At 42.7% G+C, this 24,658-nt stretch overlaps 1 long non-coding RNA gene across 2 annotated transcripts in view; it reads right to left on the bottom strand.

The window, feature by feature from the left end:
• Positions 1-24,658, bottom strand: part of LOC139156688 (uncharacterized) — a 150,751-nt gene that overhangs the window by 123,290 nt on the left and 2,803 nt on the right. For both annotated transcript variants that reach the window (XR_011557366.1, XR_011557367.1), the window contains exon 2: positions 971-1,084. This is a non-coding gene — a long non-coding RNA (uncharacterized lncRNA). The remainder of the gene's footprint in view (positions 1-970; positions 1,085-24,658) is intronic.

Here is a 24,658-nt window from a genome sequence, read left to right as displayed (position 1 = left end):
TACAACTATTGCAGGCTTTATGGGAGTTAGTTCATCTGGAAATTTTCAGGAATGCAAGCAGCTGTAAAATCTGCTTGTGACTCCAGTGTCTTTGTCTGATCAGCAGAAAAGGCACAACCATGATATTTTAAGGAACTTTGAACAGAAATGATGAAGAATAATCAAGGGTGATATTAGTGGGAAAAAATGAGAAGAGCACAAGATGGAATGTAAGAAGAGATCAAAGATGAGGGGAAGATAAAAGCCAAGACATCCAAAGCTTTAATTAAGCACGGGTGTGATTTGGGTATGAAAGATATCAGTAGAGTTGAAAATGAAGAGGCAAGGCTCAGGAACAGTTCAGCATCTTTATTAGCTAGAACTAATACAGATGGCCGGCAGGTTGCAGGGAAGCCACTTTTAAGGGCTTCCCTGAAACCTGCTAGCCACTGACAGTACTTTATTTAGTACTCTGTACATAAAGAGGTAAGGCATGATCAAAGCCCTTGCTAGACAAATTCAGGCTGCTGAATTCTGAACAGTAACAAAAGGTTTAATGCTGCAAAGACTAGAAACCACAATTTTACAAGAATGCAGCAATGAAAACAATTAAACTTTAAACCAGTATCTTTGCAGTGTAGAGTTCTGGTTAAAATAAGAAAACAAGTTGTTTTATTTTTCTTCAGGATGGTGGCAATGATTTAGGCCAGAGGAGTTGATAATTAATTTTGAATAATATCCAGGAAAAGATAAGTGGAGGCAGACAGGCTGTCGGTTGCCTGTATTAAGTTTAAGATTTGGCTGGATCATGCAGCACCAGAAATGGCAGCCAAAGGAACCAAAAGAAGGCCAAGGAGAGACAGCTCAGAAATGATAATTGAGACCAGAAAAACAGGCAAGTGTGCCAGAATTTCTTTTTTTAAAAAAGAAAGCAAGAGCAGAATTCCAAGAAATGTGTTCATGGAGAAGAAAAATAGTTAAAGTTACGCACCTTTTTAGAGCTGGAAGAATCTGTACAAATCATTTAGTCTAGTCCAGCCTTCTGCTCAGTACAAAATCTGAAATATGCTGATTTTTCTTTCCAAATCCATGACCCACTGCCACACTATGAAATAAACATGGGCCAATATTGAAATAAAAACACAACAATTGGAAGGAGAAAATACAGGTGTCGGTTTTCCAGAAAGAAGGACGAACACATTAGGAGTCTGTAAACATTTAATATGGAGAGTTGATCCAAAGGCAATTCAATTAAATCTCTGCTGAAATTTCTGAACTGAATCAGCAAGTTGATTTAAATTGTCAAGACGACTTGGTTTACTTTGAATCAATTCAATTGGCTTGTTCGGTTCAGACATCCAAATCAAATCAGATTTTCTGAATCAAATTGGATGTCCAAATTAAATTAGACCATCAGTCCAAACTGAATTAACAATTAAGTCAGATTTTGTCCTCTGTGTTCTAAAACATACTACGGTATGTGAAACAGAATAAAATTTGAAAACTTGAGACTTCACTGGAAACAGAAATGCGTTGCTTAATTCCTTTATTACACACATACACAACTAGTGTATATGGAAGATAATGCTGAGAAAACCTTGGGATATATCATTTCTTGTTCTTCTATATTCTTGTCAGCTAGTAAAACTTGTTGCTAGAGTAAAGTGACCAGATTTAAGATTGGGAAAGAGGGACACCATTTTGTGGGGGGGAGGGGGGGCTAAAAAATTTGCAAAAAAAACCCTTTTTCTCTCTCTCACTCCCTCTTTCTTATTGTCTCCATCCCTTCCTCTCTCTTCTTCCTCTCTCTTTCTCTCTCTTCCTTCCTCCTTGTCTCTTTCTTTATCTCTCCCACCTTCCCACCCTTTCGGTCTCTTTCTCTTCCTTCCTCCCTTTCTCTCTTTTTTCTCCCCCTCTCTCTTTTTCTCTCTCTCTCTGTGTCTCGCTCTCTCTTTCTCTCTTGCTTTCTGTCTCTTTTTTCTCTCTCTCTCTTGCTACCTCTCTCTTTCTCTGTCTCTCTCTTTCTCTCTTGTACACCATGTCAGCAGCAGCAGCATTGGGCAGTAGCTGTGGGCGGCAGCAGGGGCAGTCGGCTGTGAGCAGGAGCTCCAGGGAGGAGGCACCGACAGCAGTGGCTGGACGTGTTTCTCGACACCATACATGCTGGTGCTGTGCTGGGCATGGGAGCGGGGCTGGCACTGGGCCGGGAAAGAGGTGCCAGCACCGCGCCCATGCCCAATGCAGCACCAGCATGTACGGTGTCCAGCAACACGTCCAGCCACCGCCGTTGGTGCCTCCGCCCTGGAGCTTCCACTCACAGTCGACTGCTCCACCACTGCCCCACAGCTACTGCTCGGTGCTGCTGCTGCTAACACCCTCCTGCTCCTAGTTCGACCCTGCTTGGTGGCACCACCTTCACTGCCTGCCCTACTGCCCCACGCCTGCCAGAGCTGCCTGGCCCACTGCCCCTGCAGGCCCACCTCAGGCCTGAGACCTTCCTGCTGCCCAAGAGCTGCAAAGCTCACATGCCATTGTCAGGCCCCAAAGCTCACCTGCTGCCGCTGCCAGGGAAACTCCAGTCGGGCGGGGCACTGCAGCTGTGGGAAAGGCCACCTCCGAAGCCAAAGGGCTGAAGCTCAGTGCCTCCCTGGAAGGGCTGTGCACACGTTTGCTCCAAACTTTTTGCAAACTTTGCCAGGCTTAGGGACTGGAGGGGGGGGGAACCAGCTCCAAAATCGAGACATTTTTTAACTGCTGCGGGATGCGGGAAAAATCATTCAAAAGCAGGACTGTCTTGCTGAAAGCGGGATGTCTGGTCACCTTATGCTAGAGCTATCCCTGCCACATTCCTTTTTATCTTTGCACCTTTGAGAAGAAAAGTAAAAGCAAAGAAACATAATCAGATTTGTCTAAATCACTTTTCCTTAAATAAATTCACTATGCTGCAACACTGACCATGGTGTTGATAGAGCATCAGTCCAAATTTTGTCTGGTGTAGCAGGTTGGGGAGATTTCATTGAATGAATGATATATTTGTACTCTCTAGGCCCAGTGTATCCTACTATTGCCATTAGGAAATGCATCTTCCTTAAATCATGCATGGAATGAGACAGGCAAAGAAAAACTGCACAAGAGTTTTAGACAATGATAAAACAAGGGGTGTTTTTTTTGCTTCTTCCTTGCAAATTTCTTGGCCTGGGAGATTGTTGGAATACTTGTCTTTTAGATCTTTCTGATTGATGAGCACCTGTTGCTTCTCTGCATCTTTATAGTGGGAGGTAAGAAATGTTACCCTCACTTGCTTTGGCTTCCTGATCTTCCTAGCATCATCAGGAGGTAAATTAAGGGAGGCCTTTCCTACCATAACTCAGGTTGTCCTCTAGTTTCTGGCAAGCTTAAGAGGAAGGAAGCAGCAGTAGCAAATTATATCCTTGATATCATGCCAAAGACAGTCATGATAATGAATGTTCCACTGTCAGGTGAGAATCTGTCTTCATCAATGCAAGGGGGGGTGACAATATAGGTAGCCATAGGTATAGGAAGAGCATTTAGTCTTCCGTATAGGCTATTCCTATGTAAAATTAGCAACTAAACCCTGTATGGGCTTGGGTTAAGATTTACCTAATTCCCTCTCCCCCCTTTTTAAAAAAGTCATTCATTAGCAATAGTGAAACACACATCCAGACAAATTACCTGCATGCAGATGCTTAATTCTGACAATCATTGCTTCTTTTATCCTCTAGACAAATCTAGTTAACTGCAACACTGAGGAGAAGAAGCCAACACCTGAGCAAATTCTTGATTCTGATTTATTGCCAGGAACAGCAGCGTCAGCTGTTTGCAGAGTTTTCCATCTGTTGCCTTTGATCAAAGCAAGATGTCTGGAAGAAGAATGCGGCTCTGAATGGGGAGGCTGTGCAGCTTAGGGTTTCTCTCCCCCCCCCTTCTGTTCAATCAAGTAACTCGATGAGACACAGCAATACCCCAATTGGGAGGACTGTCAACTGTCCTGATGCAATTCTTGTATTTATAATAGGGGCATGACAGTCAGAAGACAGATTACATTTCAGCTTCCACCACTCATTTCTACAGGGAAAAGCAACTTTTTTTTTTGAAGAACACTTCAGTGGCACATCTCTTCTGCTTGAGCTTGCCTCTCTTTAAGATCCACTTTATTTTTTAATTTGTCAAATTTATATAGCCAGCCGGCTCACAGAACAAGTGACTCCCGATAAGCTAAAATACAGTCCATTGTTCAATACTAAAATATTGAAAACTGTAAAAAGCAAAGTTAAAAAGAAGGAATACAGATAGTCCTCAATTTACAACAGTTCATTTAGTGACTGTTCAAATTTACATCACTGAAAATAAGTGACTTACAACCGTTTAGACCAGGGGTAGGCAAAGTTGGCTCTTCTATGACATATGGACTTCAACTCCCAGAATTCCTGAGCTAGCATGATTGGCTCAGATATTCTGGGAGTTGAAGTCCACAAGTCATAGAAGAGCCAACTTTGCGTAACCCTGGTTTAGACCATTGCAGCATTCCCATGGTCATGTGATCAAAATGTAGACGCTTGGCATAAGTGCACCAGAATGCCTTCCGTCCCCTGTCCTAATGTTTCTCTTTTACTAGTATCATCTATATAAACATTGTTATATCTTTTTATACCACCAATACATACTTGACAAAATAAATAAATAAAATAAAAGTTATATACATATGACAATTGCAGTATCCTGTCAGGAGTGGGTTCTAACTTACCTCACTGCCAGTTCGCTTCATCCCGTGTCATGTGGCCGAGCCTTGCTGGCGCATGTGTGCTTTGCATGTGCACACATGTGCTCTGCCCCCCAAAAAGGCAAAACCAAGAACGGTGATGCATGTGCAATGCCAAATAATCGTCTTCTGCATATGCGTAGAAGAAAAAAAAAACTCAGAAAAAATTTCCCCAGAAAAATATTCCCAAAAAATATCCAAAAAAAGATGGCAGTGTCCACAGACCAGCACTGACACAGAACCAGTTCCATGAAGTCATCGTGACATCACTAGTGGCTTGTTACCAGTTCGGGCAAACCAGTTCAAACCAGGAGGAAGCCACCTCTGGGTCCTGGGGTTACCATTTGCGACCTTCTGATGAGCAAAGTTAATGCAGGAATCAGATTCACTTAACTGTATTCAACAACTGCAGTGATTCATTTAAAAAGAAAAGTCATAAAATGGGGCAAAACTCGCTTAAAAGGTTTCACTTAGCAACAGATATTTTGGGCTCAATTGTGATCAAAAGTTGTTGACTATCTGTATTGAGTGAAGGGATCTTGATAATATTCTTTAATAATAATTCACCAGTTACTTTAGAGATGGGACATGGAAGAAAGCAACTTCAGTGGGAGTACCCTGCTTATAGAACAGTGATGGTGAAACTTGGTTTGCTTGGGTGCGTGCACCCACACCCATAATGCAATGCTTTCCCCCAGGTATGTGTGCGCAACCCCCCTGCACTGCCCCCCCCTTGCATGTGTGCAGGGCTTACTGAAGAATCCGGACTTCCAGTTGGGCTGTTGGGCCATTTTTTTGCCCTCCTCAGGCTTCAGGAAAGCTTCCAAAGCAGTCATGGGCTGCTCCCCACAAAGGGGGTGGTGGTGCAGGGGGGTACGCAGTGGGGGTGGCAAAAATGGAGCTTGCATATAGCAGATAATGTATATTTTTGAGTGCCTGTGTATAATATCTATGTACACATATGGCATATATACATATAGGGAGTGGTGGGCTGCTGCTGGAACAACTAATTGTGCACAGATCCGTGGCTCTGGAACATGAGTGCAAGATCGAGCACAGGGACGCACGTGCGGGTGTGTTTTGGTGAGGTTTTGTGCTTCACCGCATCCAAACCCTTGATATGAATGACATCAAGTTGGACACCTTTAATCCAGTCACATGGCCTTTAAGCCATCCCCCAGTCACATGACCATCAAGCCACACCTACAAAATAAACCACGCCCATAGTGAGGTAGTAAAAATGTTTGTGGCCCTTCACTGCTCCAAAGCATGTGGATGGTGAAAAATGTATCCAAAGGGCCTACTGGAAGTTTGAAAATGAACTTCCGGTTAGGCCGTTGGTCCATCTTTCACCCTCCCCAGGCTTTAGGAAAGCCTCCTGAAATCTGGAGAGGGTGAAAAACAGCCCAATGGCCCAACTGGAAGTTCATTTCCAAACTTCTGGTAGGCCTGTTGTTTCCGTCTTTTGCCATCCACAGGCTCTGAAAGCTTTCCTGAAGCCTGGGGAAGGCGAAAATTACCTTTCCCCCACCCTCTGGAAGGCGAAAAATCAGTTGTCCAGTGTGTACTTGTACGCTGGAACTGACACAGAGCAATGCCTCGCGTGCCCTTAGATATGGCTCTGCTTGCCATCTGTGGCATACATGTCATAGATTTGCCATCACTGGTCTATGAAAAACAGGGGAGTCAGATCCACAGACAAAAAAATAATTTTAACTAGAAATAAGATAGCACCCATCTTTGGGATCCACAGAAACCAGATTTATTTCCAATGATAAGGCAGTATTCGGAATACATTTTGGAAATAGCAAGATAGCTATTATAAACTTGGATTGGACAATTTCAAAAGTACAGACCTGAACACTTTAAAGAAGAAGAAAAAGTACCCCAGCAAAAAAAAACCCTTACAAACTCAGGAATAATTTGTGCTTCTTTTGAATGAAAAAATCTTTAACCAGTTGAGGAGCTACATTGAGCAACATTGACTTGATAGGATAATTGTGTGTTCCAAGATAAGGAGGCCTGGAATTGCACCCCAGACTATTTATAATGTGCATCTGTTCTCTTGGGGTCCTGTTAATTTTCCATTATGTTGTGCAAGAACTAATGATGTAGCTTTTTAATAATTTACTTCAAGTAATTTTTTAGGCCAAAGGAAGCCACTGACCTTAATGACCTTTTCATTCCCATCTGGGAGACAGACCAAATTACTACACCAGGTGCAACAGTTGCCAGGGGATTGATGAAGGCTAGATTTAAGAAGTGGTGACTGATTCTTGGAGGGGCTGCTGTCAAGCTTGAAAGCATTGATGATACACCCCTTACTAAGAATGCAGCCATCTTAGACATTTCTATCTAATAGCAGTCCTCTTCTTCAGGATAGTTGGGTAGAGGGTGGCCATGCAGCAGCAAAAAAAGAATCCTACATAAAGTAGGACCAGCATTCTTTCAGTTTCAGTTCATACAGGATGATGGAGCCTGCGCTAGTCACATTTGTGGGTAACCTGTGGCAGGATTTGGGGAGAGGGAATGCAGTCCTTCTGGATCTTTTAGTGATGATTAATGGCCAGACTTCTGGTGAGGGCTGAAGGTTGAAGGTTTTAGCAGGTGGTTCGAGTTTGTGGTGGGAAAAGAAGACATTGAACCCTTGTCCGCTTCAATATGGAGTAGTTTAGGACGTAGCTTTCTTTTTAGCATAAAACCACAATGTTGAGGTATCATCAGCATACTAGTGATATCTAGCAGTATATTTTCACTCCAAGCCAGGCTGGAGATGCGCTAAAACTACTGACCCAGACTCTGGAGGTTATGAGAACTGGATAGGATAAGAACAGCTGAAGATAAATCCAAATAAGATGGAGCTAATCTTTGCTTAGATGCCCTGTGTCTCCAGGAGCTATCTCCGTTCCTCACCCCCTCAGCAGCCCGAGAAGCCTGAAAAGTATGAAGATGCCTGGGATTATCAAATAGAGAGAAGCATTCAAGACAGAGTCTCTTAGAAGAACCACTGCCACGATCTTATTGCTCCCATTCCCACCCCTTCCCGGCCTTTAATGGGGCAGCCTGCAGCCGGGAAGAGGTGCCCAAGAGGCACATGTGAGGAGAGAGGGGGAGAGGGGGAGAGAGAGAGCTGTTCTCCATCTTCGCTTCTCATCAGGGAAAGGAGGGAATCAGTGGACCTGAGCTGTCTGAGGCACGGAATGGGAACAATGGGAGAGCACACTAGGACTCAAGTCAGTTCCTATGGTGGGGTGTGTGATGGTGACATCACCAGCAGACTGCCGCTACTGATGTGGGCACACCGGACCACACTGGGAGGAACCCACCTCTGCAGAACCAGATCCGTGATGCCAAAACAGGTCGCTAACAGTATGGGCGATCTGGTTTGAACCAGGAAGAACCCACCCCTGGGAAACATAGTGAAGAGTCCAGAGGCAGCAGGGTTAACTGATGGTTCCTTTATTTCAGCTCTTTAGTGAAAGTGACTTCAGCTGGAATGCATCTGAGTTTACAGCGAACAGATGCTCCTTATATACATTTCGGGCTCCCGCCAAAACCGAGCTGTCAGCGCCTTAGCCAATCAGGCGCAACTTCTATTTTTAACCATTTTCCCTTAGAGACAACTATTTACATAGGGATTCAACACCCCTCCCTCCTTAGTCAGAAAAAAAAACAGTTATTCAGCAAGCCATGTGACAAAGTCCTCCAATCGGCTTGGTCTGCGTACAGTTCTTTTGGACCTGCGCAGCTCAGTTGAGTCTTCGCAGTCAGCAGAAGAGGAGGTCAGTTCGCTAGTACCTCCACTGGTCATCCAGGGCCGAGGCTGTGCCCCGGCCCCCAGTGTTGAGTCGGCAGGCACAACACCGACCTCCGATGAGGAAGATGGCTCAGCTTCGCTGGAGGAAGTCCCTCGTCTTGGTGAGTCAATTTTAAAGTCCATAAAAGTTGGTTGCGTGTCGCAGTCTAGCGAGGGGGAAGAATCCGTATTAGTGTTTTGTAATGCAATGGCCTCTTGGTGCCTTCGTATGTGGTAGATGTGCCTTTTCCACACTCGGCCATCATCCAAACGTACAATATAAGTTTTTGGCGCTGTCTGCTGTACAATAGTTCCTTTTAACCAGTTCATTCCCCCATCAAAATTCTTAGCAAAAATACTTTGGCCTAAATACAAGTGTCTTTCAGGATCTACAGACATATAATCATTTGTACAATACATAGGATGCAGTCTATCAAGTGGGGATCTACGTTTTCTCCCCATTAGAATTTCAGCAGGACTTTTGTGGGTGGTAGCGTTAGGGGTGATATGTTGGGTCAACAAGAATTGGTCAAGGTGTTCTTGCACCTCCCCAGGACCTGATCTACGCAAGGCCTCTTTTGCCACACGTACGTACCTCTCTGCCAACCCGTTAGCCCATGGGGAGTAAGGCGAGATGAGGGCATGCCTGACCCCCAACTGATCTAAGAACAATTCAAATTGCCTGGCTGTCAATTGGGGCCCATTGTCTGACACTAAAATGTCAGGACAGCCATGGGTGGCAAAAAGATGGCGCAGGGCTTTAATAGTAGCACTCGTGGTGATGTTATTCATAACAATAATCTCGACCCACTTAGAATATGCATCAACAACTATCAAGAAGTATTGTGACCCCACTGGGCCTACAAAATCGATGTGGATCCTGGACCAAGGCCCCTTAGGTTGCTCCCAATCCACTGGCGTGGTCTTGGGGGGATTTGGCCTTGACTCTTGGCATGGGTCACACTTGGCTACCCACTTTTCAATTTCAGCATCCAGACCAGGCCACCATAAGTGCCCCCTAGCTAAACTTTTCATCCTCACGATGCCTGGATGCCCCACATGTAGCAGAGTTAAGACTTTGGTTCTTAGACTTCCAGGAATTATGACCCTGTCTCCCCACAAAAGACACCGCAGTAGTTCAGGAAGATCGCTCTCTTCTGGTCGTTGTCGGCGTCCCTCATCCCGGCAACCTCAAGGAAGATCTCGAATTTTGAGATGTAGCCGTCCCAGGTGGACTTCTCCGGGTCGAAGAATTCAGGAGTTCTCCCGACAGTCAGGTTGTCCATGGTGCGGAGCATAGGTTCGTCCGTCCGTCGTCGCCAGTGAAGAGTCCAGAGGCAGCAGGGTTAACTGACGGTTCCTTCATTTCAGCTCTTTAGTGAAAGTGACTTCAGCTGGAACGCGTCTGAGTTTACAGCGAACAGACGCTCCTTATATACATTTCAGGCTCCCGTCAAAACCGAGCTGTCAGTGCCTTAGCCAATCAGGCGTGACTTCTATTTTTAACCATTTTCCCTTAGAGACAACTATTTACATAGGGATTCAACACATAGTATACAGGGGGAGAAGTGGGATCTGCTATTAGTCCACCAACCACCTACAGCATGGCACTCACCCATTGGGGTTCCAAGCCAACTGGCAGAGCCAAATTACAGGAAGTCCTTAGAGAAGGTCAAAAGGGTAGGGACAGATCTTGCCCAGGGGGTGAGATGTTCCAAAGGGCAGAAGCAACAACAGAGAAGGCCCTTGTCCTGGACTCCACCAACTGAAATTCCTTAACTGGAATTGTTAAGTTTTGTGTACTACCTAATGACTCTGGTGATTTACAATTAGAAACAAAAAATAGTGCCCAAAGTAAAGAAATAAAATTATTTTAGGACTCTTTGAATCACTTTGTCCTATTGCTTTGATTATGGTGCAACCTGCTTCAGGTCTTGGATGGAGGCAATATACAAAAATGCTAATACATACGTAACAAATAAGTGATAAACACCAGAGCTCCTATGACACTCATGCAGCTCCTATGTCAAACATAGTTTTCTACTGCAAGAACAATAATATCCAGACCTTCCCAGGCTTCTACCTCCTCCCATGTGTACAAGAGGCCTGGAAGCTGCTGCTTTCATGTCCAATTAACCACAGCTTGCTGCATGGCAGCAATTGGACAAACAGGTTAATCTTCATGATCCTTTCTCTGAAACGAGTCGACTTCTTACCATTACTTAGGAACTGAAGCTAGCTGGTTTCAGCAAACTGAAAATTAAGATTAATTGCAGTTAGGGGATAGATGGTATGCTCAAATGGGAGTTTCTATTCTTACATCTATATTAAAAGGGGAAAGAAGAGGAATGTGCAAAGCCAAAGCTCAGTGAGCCTCTTTCACTTACCATGAAGTCATAATTTAGCTTTGTATTGAAATGAAATTATTACTTGTTATTATTGATCATGACCCATACATTTGCTGTTTCGGGAAATCCTCCTGTCTGAATAAACCAGTAGTGTTCTTTAAAGGTTTTACTGTCAGTTAATCACCTGGATTCCTTTCTTTCTCTGGGTTTTATTCTGCTGAAGTACCTTGAACATAACTCTGCCACTTGGCTTTCCACATTCGGCATCAATTAACAGCAAATTCTATCCAACAACACTTTCCCCATCCCATCTCCCTATTTCACATTAAACTAAAAGGCTGTCGGTCAAGTAGAATTATCATAAGATGAACTATTGTCCATTATAATGAGAGTTTTTATGCACTTAGCTTGATTTAGGTGACTAGGGATAAGTACATTTGCTCCTTGTAGAAAATTAAAAAGGAAAGTGGACACACTTGAAACTGCTTTGATATCAGCAAATGTCTGGGGTGGATTGCTCAGAAGAATGTAACCAGAAGTACTTCGTGTGCTGTGCATAAAAAGTGGATGCCAGATATCCAATGGTATACAGATGGTCCAACCACAATTGAGCCCAACAGTTCTATTGTTAACTGAGACACTTGTTAAGTGTATTTTGCCCCAATTTTATAACCATTCTTGTTACAGTTAGTAAGTGAATCGCTGAAGTTGTTAACATGGTTGTTAAGTGAATCTAGCTTTCCTATTGACTTCGCTTGCCAGAAGGTCAATGAAATTATCATAAAAATGAACCCGTTGGCAAGGATCTGAATTTTGATCATGTGACCAGGGGAATACTGGAATGCTCTTAAGTGTGAAACATGGTCATAAGCAGGGGTGAAATCCAGCAGGTTCTGAAATGATCTGGAGAATCGGTAGCAGAAATTTTGGGTAGTTTGGAGAATTGGTAGTGGAAATTTTCAGTAGTTCAGAGAACTGGGAAATATCACCTCTGACTGACCACCCCAGACTCGGGTGGGAATGGAGATTTTGCAATATCCTTCCCCCAGAAATGGAGAGGGAATGGGAATTTTGCAGTATTGTATTATTATTATTATTATTATTATTATTATTATTATTATTATTATTACTACTATTACTTATTAGACTTGGATGCCACCCCTCCCCCCCAGAAGTGGGGAGGGAATGGAGATTTTGCAGCATCCTTCCCCTGCCACACCCTCCAAACCTTCACCCATCAAGCCACACCATGTCCACCAAGCCACGCACACAGAACCTGTAGTAAAAAAAATTGGAGTTCACCACTGGTCATAAGCAGGGGTGGACTACTGCCCGGATGGGGGGGGAACACAGTGGGGTAGCTAAAATGGAGCTCCACCCAATTTGCATGGAAAGATGTTGAAAGAAAATGCAGGGTGTCATAGAAACATAGAAGTCTAACAGCAGAAAAAGACCTCATGGTCCATCTAGTCTGCCCTTATACTATTTTCTGTATTTTATCTTAGGATAGATATATGTTTATCCCAGGCATGTTTAAATTCAGTTACTGTGGATTTATCTACCACGTCTGCTGGAAGTTTGTTCCAAGGATCTACTACTCTTTCAGTAAAATAATATTTTCTCATGTTGCTTTTGATCTTTCCCCCAACTAACTTCAGATTGTGTCCCCTTGTTCTTGTGTTCACTTTCCTATTAAAAACACTTCCCTCCTGGACCTTATTTAACCCTTTAACATATTTAAATGTTTCAATCATGTCCCCCCTTTTCCTTCTGTCCTCCAGACTATACAGATTGAGTTCATTAAGTCTTTCCTGATACGTTTTATGCTTAAGACCTTCCACCATGCCCACTGCATAAGTCACACCCACAGAGAGGCAGTAAAATTTTTGATAGCCCTTCACTAGTCATAAGTCACTATTTTCAGTGTCATCGCAACTTCAAACAGTCTCAATAGTTACAATAGTTCCTTTAAAGTCGAGGACTATCTGTACAGATAAAAACTTCAGCAAGAAACTTTAGAAGAACCTGTGGTTACTGTGTTGAACTAGGAGCTGAAAGACTAAAATTCTAATTTGCTCTCAGCGATAGAAACTCACTGAAAAAGTTAGTCATTTTCTCTTAGCCATTTCCTCCCCGGTGTTGTATTTATGAAGGGAAAAAGAAGGAAAGAGTGTTGGGTATCCTGTGTTTAGCTCCAGAATGAAATGCAGCGTATCAGATAAATAAACCAAAAAGAAATGCAGACAAGATAGAAAATTGGGAAATGCATCAGGCTGAAGAAAACTTCTTCAGGAGCAGGTACAATATATAAATGATGTGTTTATGTTGTTCCACAGTTCTGTGGACTATTTTCTTTTTACAGTCTTCTTGCAGGATGTTCATTTATAGTCTTTCCCCATTTTTCCTCCAAAAGAAAGCTATTCATTCAGAAAGCAGGTTGCAAAGAGAAAACAAAATGTTTTCAAATCTGTTCCTTTCATTTAAGTCATGCTGAATGCTTCCTGCCATTCAACAAACAAACAAACAAAACAAATGCCCCAACATTATGATCTTTAGCAGCATTTTAAAACTAATAGAGCAAACCCACTGGTAGCAGGGAAAAATTCATTTGTTGACTAAGACTTATGCCTGACAGCCCTGTTGACCTTCAGGCCAGAACAAGTTAATTGAAAATAATGTTGATCAGGATTGGTTCCAGCTAATGTGCTGGATTGATTTATTTAGAGGACTGAAAAGACTTCTGTGTATCAGTTTTCTGAATGCAGATGATTATCTGGTTTACCAGTTGTACAGTAGAGAGCTGAGCTCCCCTTGTGTCCTATTAAAGGGAGTTTAAAACTGTTTAAAACCATCTTTTTTCAAATCCATCCTTTTATCAGACATTAGATAGCCGTCAACATAAAAAGATTTGAGTCTGGGATAAAAAGCACGGGGTTTATTGTACATTTTTATTCAAAATACAGTTTAATGACCATTCCAAGTTACAACAACCACTGAAAAAAATGACATGACCATTTCTCACACCATATTCCCCGCATCCCCATGGTTGTGATAAAAATTCAGGTGTTTGGCAACTGGTTCATATTTATGACTGTTGCTGTATCCCAAGATCATTTTATCCCCTTTTGCAACTTTGTGACTAGCAAAATCAGTGGGAAGCCAGGTTCACTCAACAATCAGGTTACTAATTTATCAACTGCAGGGATTCATTTAACAATTGAGGAATGAAAAATCATAAAGTGGGGCAAAATTCACCTTAACAAATATCTCTAACAAAAAAAAATTGGACTTAATGGTCGTCATAAGTGAAGGACTACCTGTACTGAAAACTTTTTCATTTTTCTTCCCTTGTTCAGGGAATGCTTCTACCTCTCTGGGTTAAGGTTAAGAAACATAACCAACCAGCTCAAAATGATAGCATACTATGACTTGGAACAATTTGTTCCCAGTCAGAGATAAAACTTGCATTTCAGTATTATTCTTAGTAGATTCTGAGAAACCTTATTCACTTATTGACTATTGAAATAACCGAGAAACACGGTTGCTAACTTTAAATGTTTATTCTCAGCAGGAGACTAACTAGACGCGGATACACTTTCACTCAGACGCGAGCTAGAGAGAAGCGCGTAAGCCCGGTGGCACTTTCCTTTTATACAGTTTCGCCCGGCAACAAGCGACGCCTGACAGCTCTACAAGATTGGCGCCAAACCGCAGCAGCCAATGAAAAGGAGGTAAACACTTCTACTTTAACACAGCCATTTCTGCTTAACAACTATACTTTAAAACTTTACCCAGTTACAGAATCTTATGGAACCTTCTGGTCATAACACCCCTCCCCCCTCTGGATGGATTTTTACAGGTTTTTATTCGGACAAACAAGTAATAAAGTCCTCAAGCCGAGCAGGCTTCCTTGGGGTGCGTTCTGACCGTCGTGGTTCATTGAGGACCTGGACATCTACTGAGGACGATGGTTCTTCTGATCCTGCGGTTGAATAACTTTCCCGGTTGGAGCATGCTGGAGCTTGAGCAGCGCTGGAGTGGTCACTAAACCCAGGTAAGTCCCAATCTATTTGCTCTTGGGCACGGCTGGGTCTGGTATAACTCCCTGTGGGGAGTGAAGCATTAGAAACAACATTACTATTGTCAGCCATCTTCTCTCTGATACTGGCTGTTTCCACTCTTCCCCTGACATGGTCAATGTGCCTCTTCCAGAGGCGTCCATCATCCAGTTTGACCATATATGTCTTAGGACCTGTTTGCTCAGTCACAATCCCAGTCTCCCACTGTTTGCCCCTGTCAAAGTTTTTTACATAGACCTTTTGTCCCACAAACATTGCCCTTTCAGGGGTGGTTACATGCTCAGGCTTGACCTTAATATAGGAGGGGTGCAGCCTGTCTAAAGGAGACCTCAATCTCCTCCCCATAAGTAATTCAGCTGGGCTCTTATTGGTAGTTAGACTCGGTGTTATATGTTGAGTTAACAGGAAGGTGTCCAGTCTTTCCTGTATCTCCCCAGGTGATGACCTTTTAATGGCCTCTTTGGCCACCCTAACATACCTCTCCGCCATACCATTAGCCCAGGCTGTGTGGGGCGAGACCAAGGCATGTCTCACTCCCAATTGGGCTAAGAACAGCTCCAGCTGCCTAGAGGTGAATTGGGGGCCATTGTCCGAGACCAGGACATCTGGACACCCATGGATTGCAAACAACCTCCTTAATACATGTATAATTGCAGAAGAAGTGGTGGACCCTAGTAATGTAACATCCAACCATTTGGAGTATGCATCCACCACTATCAAAAACATATTGGTGCCCACCGGTCCAGCCAGATCTATATGTACCCTTGACCAGGGTCCTTGGGGTGCATCCCACTGTGCAGGGGTGGTTTTAGGAGGATTTGGCCTTGTTTCCTGACAGGGGATACATGTGGCCACCCAATCTTCAATTCCCTTGTCTAACCCTGGCCACCATAGGTACCCCCTGGCCAGAGCTTTCATCCTGACCACCCCAGGGTGCCCCTGGTGCAGCATGTGCATGACTTGAGGCCTTAGTGCAGTGGGTATAACTACCCTATCACCCCATAAAATACAATCCTGCATTACAGAGAGTTCTAGCCTCTTGGTTTTAAAGTCTAGTACCAAGTGGTCTTCGCCATTGGTTGGCCACCCTTTCAATATATATTGGAGGACCTTTCCCAACACCAGGTCCTTTTTTGTTTCAAGGGCCACCTCTTTGGCAGTAACAAGGGATGGTGCACCTAAGTCAATGAGGAGAATATCTCCTGCAGGGGCAGGGTCCTCCACCCTTTGGCCTAAGGGACAGCAACTAAGACCATCCGCGTGATTAATCATTGAGCCCCCTTTGTGTACCAGAATATAGTCATAACCCACCAGAAATATAGCCCAACGGGACATGTGAGGGGACATGAACGGAGGAGTTGGGTGCCCTGTGGCTAAGAGCCCTAACAAAGGTTTATGGTCAGTGACCAGCTGAAAAGACCTCCCCAATAAGTAGTTGTGAAACTTTTTTTCCCCAGCTACCAATGCCAGAGCCTCCCTATCTATCTGTGCATAATTGCGCTCTGCTAGGGACAATGTTCTTGAATAGTAGGCTATTGGGGCTTCCTGGACATTTGACAAGATGTGGGCCAGGACCCCTCCCACCCCATACGGAGAAGCATCGCATGTGAGCCTAAGTGGTAATGTAGAACTGTATTGTACCACAACACTTTGGGAGGTCAAAAGGTTTTTTACATCATTAAAAGCCTGTTGTTCTGTCTCACCCCATCTCCATGGCGCTCCCTTGTGGAGAAGTTGATGAAGCGGCTCAGCTGCGGAGGCTTTCTGTTTTAGAAAAACAGAGTAGAAATTTAACAGCCCTAAAAATGCCTGCAGCTCTGTTCTAGAGGTGGGGGCAGGGGCATCCCTAATGGCTTTGATTTTCTCCTCAGTGGGGTGTATGCCTACTTCATCTATTCTAAAGCCTAGGAAATCCACTGATGAGGTTCCCCACACACACTTTTCTGGCTTTAGCTTTAACCCCTTAGCTTGTAACCTAGCCAGAACCTGTCGAATTCTACAGTGCAGTTGGTCAGGAGTGTCCCCTGATATTAAAATATTGTCAAAATAGGGGACCACTCCCCTAATTCCCCAGAGCAATCGTTCCATGAGTCGCTGGAATATACCCGGGGCCACACTGATCCCAAATTGTAGTCGAGTACATTTGAAGGCCCCCCTGTGGGTCACAATTGTTTGTGCGAGAGCTGTGGCATCATCCACAGGGAGCTGCTGGTATGCCTGTGCAAGGTCCAGCCTTGCAAAAAAAATTCCAGACCCCAGGGTATGCCGCAACTGCTGCACGACAGGTATCGGATAGGAGTTGTGCTGTAATGCCTTATTCAAGGTAGACTTATAATCTGCACAAACTCGCAGAGAGCCATCAGGCTTCAGGGGGGTGACAATAGCAGTCTCCCAGGGGGCATGTTCAACAGGCACTAAAATACCCTGAGCCTGGAGTTTCTGTAACTGAGCATCTAATTTTTCCAGTAGGGATAGTGGTACCCTGCGAGGTTTGAACCGAAGGGGGGGGACAGTGGGATCCAAGGAAAAAGAAATGGGAGGCCCCTTATAGGTACCCAACCCTGGTTGAAAAACCTCCAGAAATTCTCGGACAAAGTTAGGCTCCTTTACACTAGTCACTTTGTGAAGACCAGTGACAGCTAACCCCAAAGGAGCCATCCAATCCAGTCCCAAAAGGGAATGATTTGCCCCCTCAATAACTAGAATAGGTAACATACAATGTACATTTCTAAAAGTTATAGGCACCCTAGTGCTTCCCAAAACCCGGATTGGATGCCCCTGGAAGTCCTTGATGGCAATGTCCAGTGGTGTTAAAGAGTCCAGGGACAGTGAAGGCACATAGAGTCTCAGTTTATGCCACGGCATTAAAGTAAATTTAGAGCCTGTGTCCAGCTCCATGTGACATGGTTGATGGTTTAACATGAGGGGAACAATAATTTTATTGTCCGTGGATGTGCGGTTACCTCGGTTGTTCCATGGTCTCCGGTTCCCCCGTCCTTGTTGTCTGAATGGCCGGTATCCTCGTTGAGATGGGAACGTGGGCAGCAGGTCTTGATTGAAGGGGATGTCATCGGGTAGGATGGCTCGGCAGACGGCGGCAATGTGGCCTCCTTTGTCGCAGCAGCGGCAGAAAGCATCCTTAAATGGACATCTAGAACGGGCATGCTGACCCCGGCATCCGGCACAGGCTTGGAAAGATGGACGATGTTGTCTGGCAGGCGGTCCTCGCAGCTGGCAGCAGTAGTCTTCATATGGGTCGAATCCAGATGTGTTGTACTCAGGTTGAGGATTGGTGGGGGCTCGAGGAGCCTCGGCGATTTTAAAAACTGTGGTCAGCTTGTCGTTTGACTTAAGGTCAGCTGCAGTGGCTTCAGCGACTTCCGCGGTTTGCGCTGCCTTAATTACATCTTGAAGGAACGAGTCGTCAGCTGCCAGCAGTTTATTCCAGATAGAAACATTCCTCATGCCAAATATTATGGCATCAGTTAACCTAGCCTCAGGATTGTCAAACTGACACTTGGCTAAAATAGTCCTGAGGCGAGTGGCAAACTGATTAATGGTCTCCCCTTCAGCCTGAGCCATTCGGGAGAACTGATGCCTGAAAACCCTGGCAGGTTTCGTTGGCTTAAAATGAGCGGCCAACTTCTCCATCAAAGTTTCCCATGGAACCAAATTTGCAGGTTCTGGGTCAGTTAAAGTCCCTGCCAAATCAAAAATTTGAGTGCCAAAATAGTTAAGAAATAAAGCCCTTTTGCGGCCGTTGTCAGCATCTTTCATGCCAGCGGATTCAAGGAAAATTTCAAATTTAGCCATATAGGCTGTCCAAGTTGACCTCTCTGGGTCAAATAACTCGGGTGGCTAAATAATCGAAGGGGTCGCCATAACGATTTTTTTCTGTTAAAAAAAATCTCCTCAAGACCCTCGTCGCCAGTGAAATAACCAAGAAACACGGTTGCTAACTTTAAATGTTTATTCTCAGCAGGAGACTAACTAGACGCGGATACACTTTCACTCAGACGCGAGCTAGAGAGAAGCGCGTAAGCCCGGTGGCACTTTCCTTTTATACAGTTTTGCCCGGCAACAAGCGACGCCTGACAGCTCTACAAGATTGGCGGCAAACCGCAGCAGCCAATGAAAAGGAGGTAAACACTTCTACTTTAACACAGCCATTTCTGCTTAACAACTATACTTTAAAACTTTACCCAGTTACAGAATCTTGTGGAACCTTCTGGTCATAACAACTATATTATCAGGATTCTTAATCTGATTAAATATGAATGTTTTAAATATCTAGCCAATGTTTTAGAAACAGCTATTTTAAATCTCACCCACTTTGATATCTTCCATGGGTAAAGTTAACCTCCTGTCATATTTTTGTTGAGGATTTATAAGATAATCTTGGAATCAAAATCCACATCCTGGGAGAACATTCAGGTTGGCGATTACTGAATTATCCTATTATTGCCATTATTATTGCCACTTCACAGTTAAAAGTATGGATAATAGGCTATCAATTAGTTCCATTGAATTAACCTCCACCCCCAGCACTGGAATATGTAGTGGAATACCAATAATATGGGTTCATTGTTTTTTAAATTGTTTATTCTTCCCCTAGTTCAAACCCTGGACTTTTACAGCCCACAAGACACATGCAACTCTTCAGGTGTTACTATCTGGCCCGCAGCACTGGTGGCATTGGTGGGAGGGGCAGAGTCACCATCAAGGGGCAGGGCTGCATTATCTGGGAACGGTATTGGCAGTGGGGCAATGTGGATAGGGTGGTTTGGGCAGGTCTGTGTGGTTGGGATGTCATTGGGATGATGGGCATGGGCACGGTGGCATCCTGGTTTCTCTTGATAAAACTAATTGCTTACTCCTGCCATAGTCCCTTCACCTGCCATTTTAAACATGGGAAGTTGGTTTGCTGTCTGCCTTGACAACAAATTTATTAATTACTATTATTATTGATAATTACACAATCAGCCAGATGTTCAGACTGGGTTTGGCATTTTTGTCTACCTATCAAGTTTCTACCAAGGACCTGGAATAGGCAAATCAGAATGTTTGACAGTGTTACAGATATCATCACAGGATGGAAGCAATTCCAAGTAAAGCCGATCATGTCTAGGTTTGTAATCAGTTTGCATGATTTTGCTGCACTCACATATTAAGTGTGAAACAGTTTCAACTTTGTTGTTGCAAAGTCAGCAGTTTGTATTATCAGGGGATTTTTGTAACTTCACTTTCATGGCATTAATTTGTAGTGCTTGTTCTTGAACAGTGAGAATGAATGAATGAATGAATGAATGAACGAACGAACGAACGAACAAACAAACAAACAAACAAACAAACAAACAAATAAATAAGCAAGCTGTTTCTGAAGTCAGGGGTAAAATGGGTCAGTTTTCTTATGAATCTCTAAAGCATCACTTGTGCATTCATTTGGGATTTGGGATTTTTAAAAAAATACATGGAATGTACCTTCCAACATGCCTTGTGAAAGCAAGATTAATCAATCAATTAATTAATTAATCAATTAATTAATCAATCACTTTAAAACACTGGAAGTTTTAAAGGAGAGATTGGACAACAATCAGACAAAAGATATTCGTCTGAAATGGTATAGGCCAGTGATGGTGAACCTTTTTTGGTTCACATGCCAAAAGGGAGGAGCGTGAGTGTGTGCCCACACCCATAATCCAATGCACCACATGCACACATGCACCCCCAGTACTGGCATGCGATGGCACACTTGTTTTTTGCTCTCCCCAGGCTTCAGAGCCTTTCTAGGAGTCTGGGGAGGGTGAAAATGGCCTTCCCCACCTTCTCTAGAGGCTGGAAACAGCCTGTTTCCCAACTCCCAGTTGGCCCAGAAGGCCCCAAAATCACCCACGTGCATGCCGAACCTAAGTTTATGTGCCCACCGATATGGTTCTGCATGCCACTTCTGGCACGCGTTCCATAGGTTTGCCATCATGGGTATAGGCTTTCCTGCCTGAGCAGGGAGTTGGACTAGAAGACCTCCAAGATCCTATCCAACTTTGTTATTCTATTCCATTCTATTCTATTCCATTCCATTCCATTCTATCCCATCCCATCCCATCCTATCCTATCCTATCCTATCCTATTTTATTCTATTGTATGCTAAATTGAAAGTGTGAAAGATTTCTGTTCCTATAACTAATGCATTAAACAGACTTGTTTCTGATGAAGCTCTGGCCAGAGAAATTGATTAAAATGAAGGAGATCACAGTACAGTATTGAACTTTCTAGCTGGTACATTAGTGAGGAAAAACTTTTGGTAATGAAGCTAGGAAACATTTCCCCCCCTGAAAGAGTTAATGAAATATGTGCTTCAGCTTGAAATCTTAAATTCAATCTTAAATCTGGATAGTGTTGCAAGGTTCCCCAAATGGGTAAAATTGTGATAGTGGAATCCAATCCCCATGCACTTAGAATTAAGTACCACCGAAGAACAGGATTACATTTTGTTCTTTTGAGAGTTTGTTTATTTTGCCGTTAATGCTCTCTCCTGCCTTCACGTATTTAATTGATTTTATTGTTTTCATGAGTTGCTTTGAAGTCTTTTCTCAAGTTAAAAAGGACATATATGCATGTAGCGGCTGCTACAAAAATGATCCATTTATGCTTAGATAAATTCTTTGTTCTGTGGTTCTCGTAATTTCATGATCTTAAGTTAATTGGGTAATTGTGTTTGATATGTGTATCTTTTTTATGTTCTGGTTTTGAACTGTGACCAGTAGGAGCAACGAACAATAAACAATATGAATGTAGCTTATGACCCAGTGAATTCAGTGTTGCTTATTTCTAAGTAGATTTTTATTGCATTAAACATAAAACTATAATAATGGTGTCTTTAGGTCAATGGTTCCCATACTTTCTACAGCTGCAGACAAAAAACAAACATTTGGCAAATGTGTAGAACACGCAGTTGAACAAAATCTCCCTCCTACTTTTTTTAAAAAAAATTAAAACCATGGGAACTATTCTATTCTATTCTATTCTATTATTCTATTCTATTCCATATTCTATTCTGCAAAAGAAGTAATAAATGTAGTGGCGATTGTGTGTCCCTTCCACATGCAATTCAATGCATAGTCATAGCATTTTTAAATTAAATATATCCTTCTTGAGTTATTTTTTGTGTCCACTCCACAACAACGTTTGTCATAAACTTCACCTTATAAAACGTTGATTCCTACAGATCTCTAAAGACTGGCAATTAGGAAACTTGGATCTCTAGCCCAATGAAATTTCACTTTTAGGTAATCATTGCTGGATTTTTCTTTTTGGGTTCCTTGGGCAAAATCACAATTCCATTTAGCACAGCACAGATGTGATCTCACAGTAACTGCACTTGAGACCTGTTCCTTCTGTATTATCATTTGACACTTCGATCAGTTTTCAACTGGTGACCCATGCTCATGAACCAGCTAACTTGCAGTAAACATGAAGAGCCTAGGGCTGTGTTAATGGGAGATTTCCAGCCTGGTGAGTTGACTAGTGAAAATATGTGGAGGATCAGGTGGATCACCTGGCAGATGTGATAGACCACAAGTTGAGAATGGCAATAGGGATACCACATCTGGGCTGATAAAATCTGAACAATTACGTACTAGGTAAAAACAAAGGAGGTGTATAAAATTCTACCCTCTGCTGCCATCTAGCATGTAACTGGAGTCCCAAAGTTGATATGGTATATTTTGTGTCTGTAACATTGGAAAATTACTATATTTTGCAAAGATTCTAGAAAATTGCCATTTTTTTATTTCTAAAAGCTGTGGCTAACGAGATGAAAGTATTAGACAACATGTAAATCAATGTCAAACATTTCAATAATTAATACAATATAAGCCAAGATAGATTCTCTAAGCTATACATGAGAAATGTTCCTTTGTGTACCTGACAATGCATAGTATACCTCACATCAAAGAGAATTTAAAATATTGGGCTGAATGTAGAAACAGGGAAGTAAAAGTCCAATTGGTCATTATTAGTGTTGGGCGAACCGAACTTGCGCAATTTGGGTTTGTACCGAATTTTGTGCCATTCATGACACCGAACCCGAACCCGAAATCTTTTAAAAATTCGGGCAAAGTTCAGGTTCGGGTTCGACGTTCGCTCAAACACCGTGAAGTGACGCCACCTGGGAGGAGAGTGGGGAATCCCATCGTGGCATTCCCCACCTCCTTTTGCTTGCCACGCTGCAAGCAAAAGGAGCTGGGAAACTCCACGATGGAATTCCGGGGGCGGAGCTTTGATGTCACGTATATGTCTCCCTGACCTCCATTTACTTGCTTGGAAGAAAGGGCAGAAGCATCACTGGTTCTATTAGCACTCTGGACTTTGAATCCAGCGATCCGGGTTCAAATCTCGATGGAACCTCCCTTTTAATTTTTTTAAATTTTTATTTATTTATTTTATTATTATTATTATTATTATTATTAGTAGTAGTAGTAGTAGTAGTAGTAGTAGTATCATCATCATCATCATCATGCTTCTTTATATAATAAAAGGGGTTTGGGTCCTTTTAATGCTTTGTTAGTGGGGGAAAAAGAAAGCATTAAAAGGACCCTCCAGCTCTTTGGGGGCAAAAGGGAACCTTCCTGATGTGCACATGGAAATAATTAATAAATTTATAATTTATAATTAATAAATAATGATGATAATAATAATAATATAAATAATAATTAAAAAATAATAAATAAAAAAATTAAAATTAAAAAATTAAAAAAATTAAAAAAGGAGGTTCCACTGAGATTTGAACATGGATCGCTAGATTCAAAATCCAGAGTACTAACCATTACACTATAGAACTGGCAATGCTTCTGCCCTATCTTCCAAGCAAGTAAAGGGAGGCCCTTTCAGCAAAAGGACCTCCCTTTACTTGCTTGGAAGAGAGGGCAGAAGGTTCTGGTTCGGTTCCTGGATGGTTTCTCTGATAGCCTGGGAAGTTGGGAAACATCTTAGAAGAAAACAGCAGCAAATGACTCCCTTAACGCTGCCAAGAAAACTGCTGAATAAAGACTCAAGGGATTCTTTTTATCGCATGGAAGAAAATGCAGAGAGACAATTTAATCAAGAATCCATCACTTTCAGATTACAGTTCTATAATGTCAGGCATGACTCCCATTGGTTCCAATTTGGCTTAATGTTTAGCAATAGAAAATTGCTATAAACAGGTAAGTATTTGGGATGGAGAACAACTGCCATGGAAATGCTACCACAGCAGTTTATGACACTGTAGAACTGTAAATTCAATCCAGAACAGGGTTTAATAGATGTACGTATTTCACAAGTAAAGAGATATGGCAATATGACTTTCTAAACCCCTTCTGTGCACACCGCTCTCTAAAACAGTTTATTTTTTTTACAGCTAGTCTGTATTCAAAATCCATAAGCCCCTTTTCAAATGTAAAACAACTCTTTGGAGCACAGGAAATTTTGAATTTGAAAAAGTTCAAATTGCACACCAGTTCTTCACAATAGTAGCCATTTCCAGACATGATGATCACCCCATTGTTAAATATTTTTAAATATATTGTTACAAGTATAATTATATAATTATCACAGTATTTGAAGAGTTGGACATCAAGAATATCTGATCAAAGAATTGACATCTTTGTACTGTAATGCTGGCATAAATTGTTTCATA

This window comes from Erythrolamprus reginae, chromosome 1 (genome assembly GCF_031021105.1).
Source record: "Erythrolamprus reginae isolate rEryReg1 chromosome 1, rEryReg1.hap1, whole genome shotgun sequence".
NCBI classification, from domain to species: domain Eukaryota; kingdom Metazoa; phylum Chordata; class Lepidosauria; order Squamata; family Dipsadidae; genus Erythrolamprus; species Erythrolamprus reginae.
This window is presented reverse-complemented; position numbering and strand designations above follow the sequence as displayed.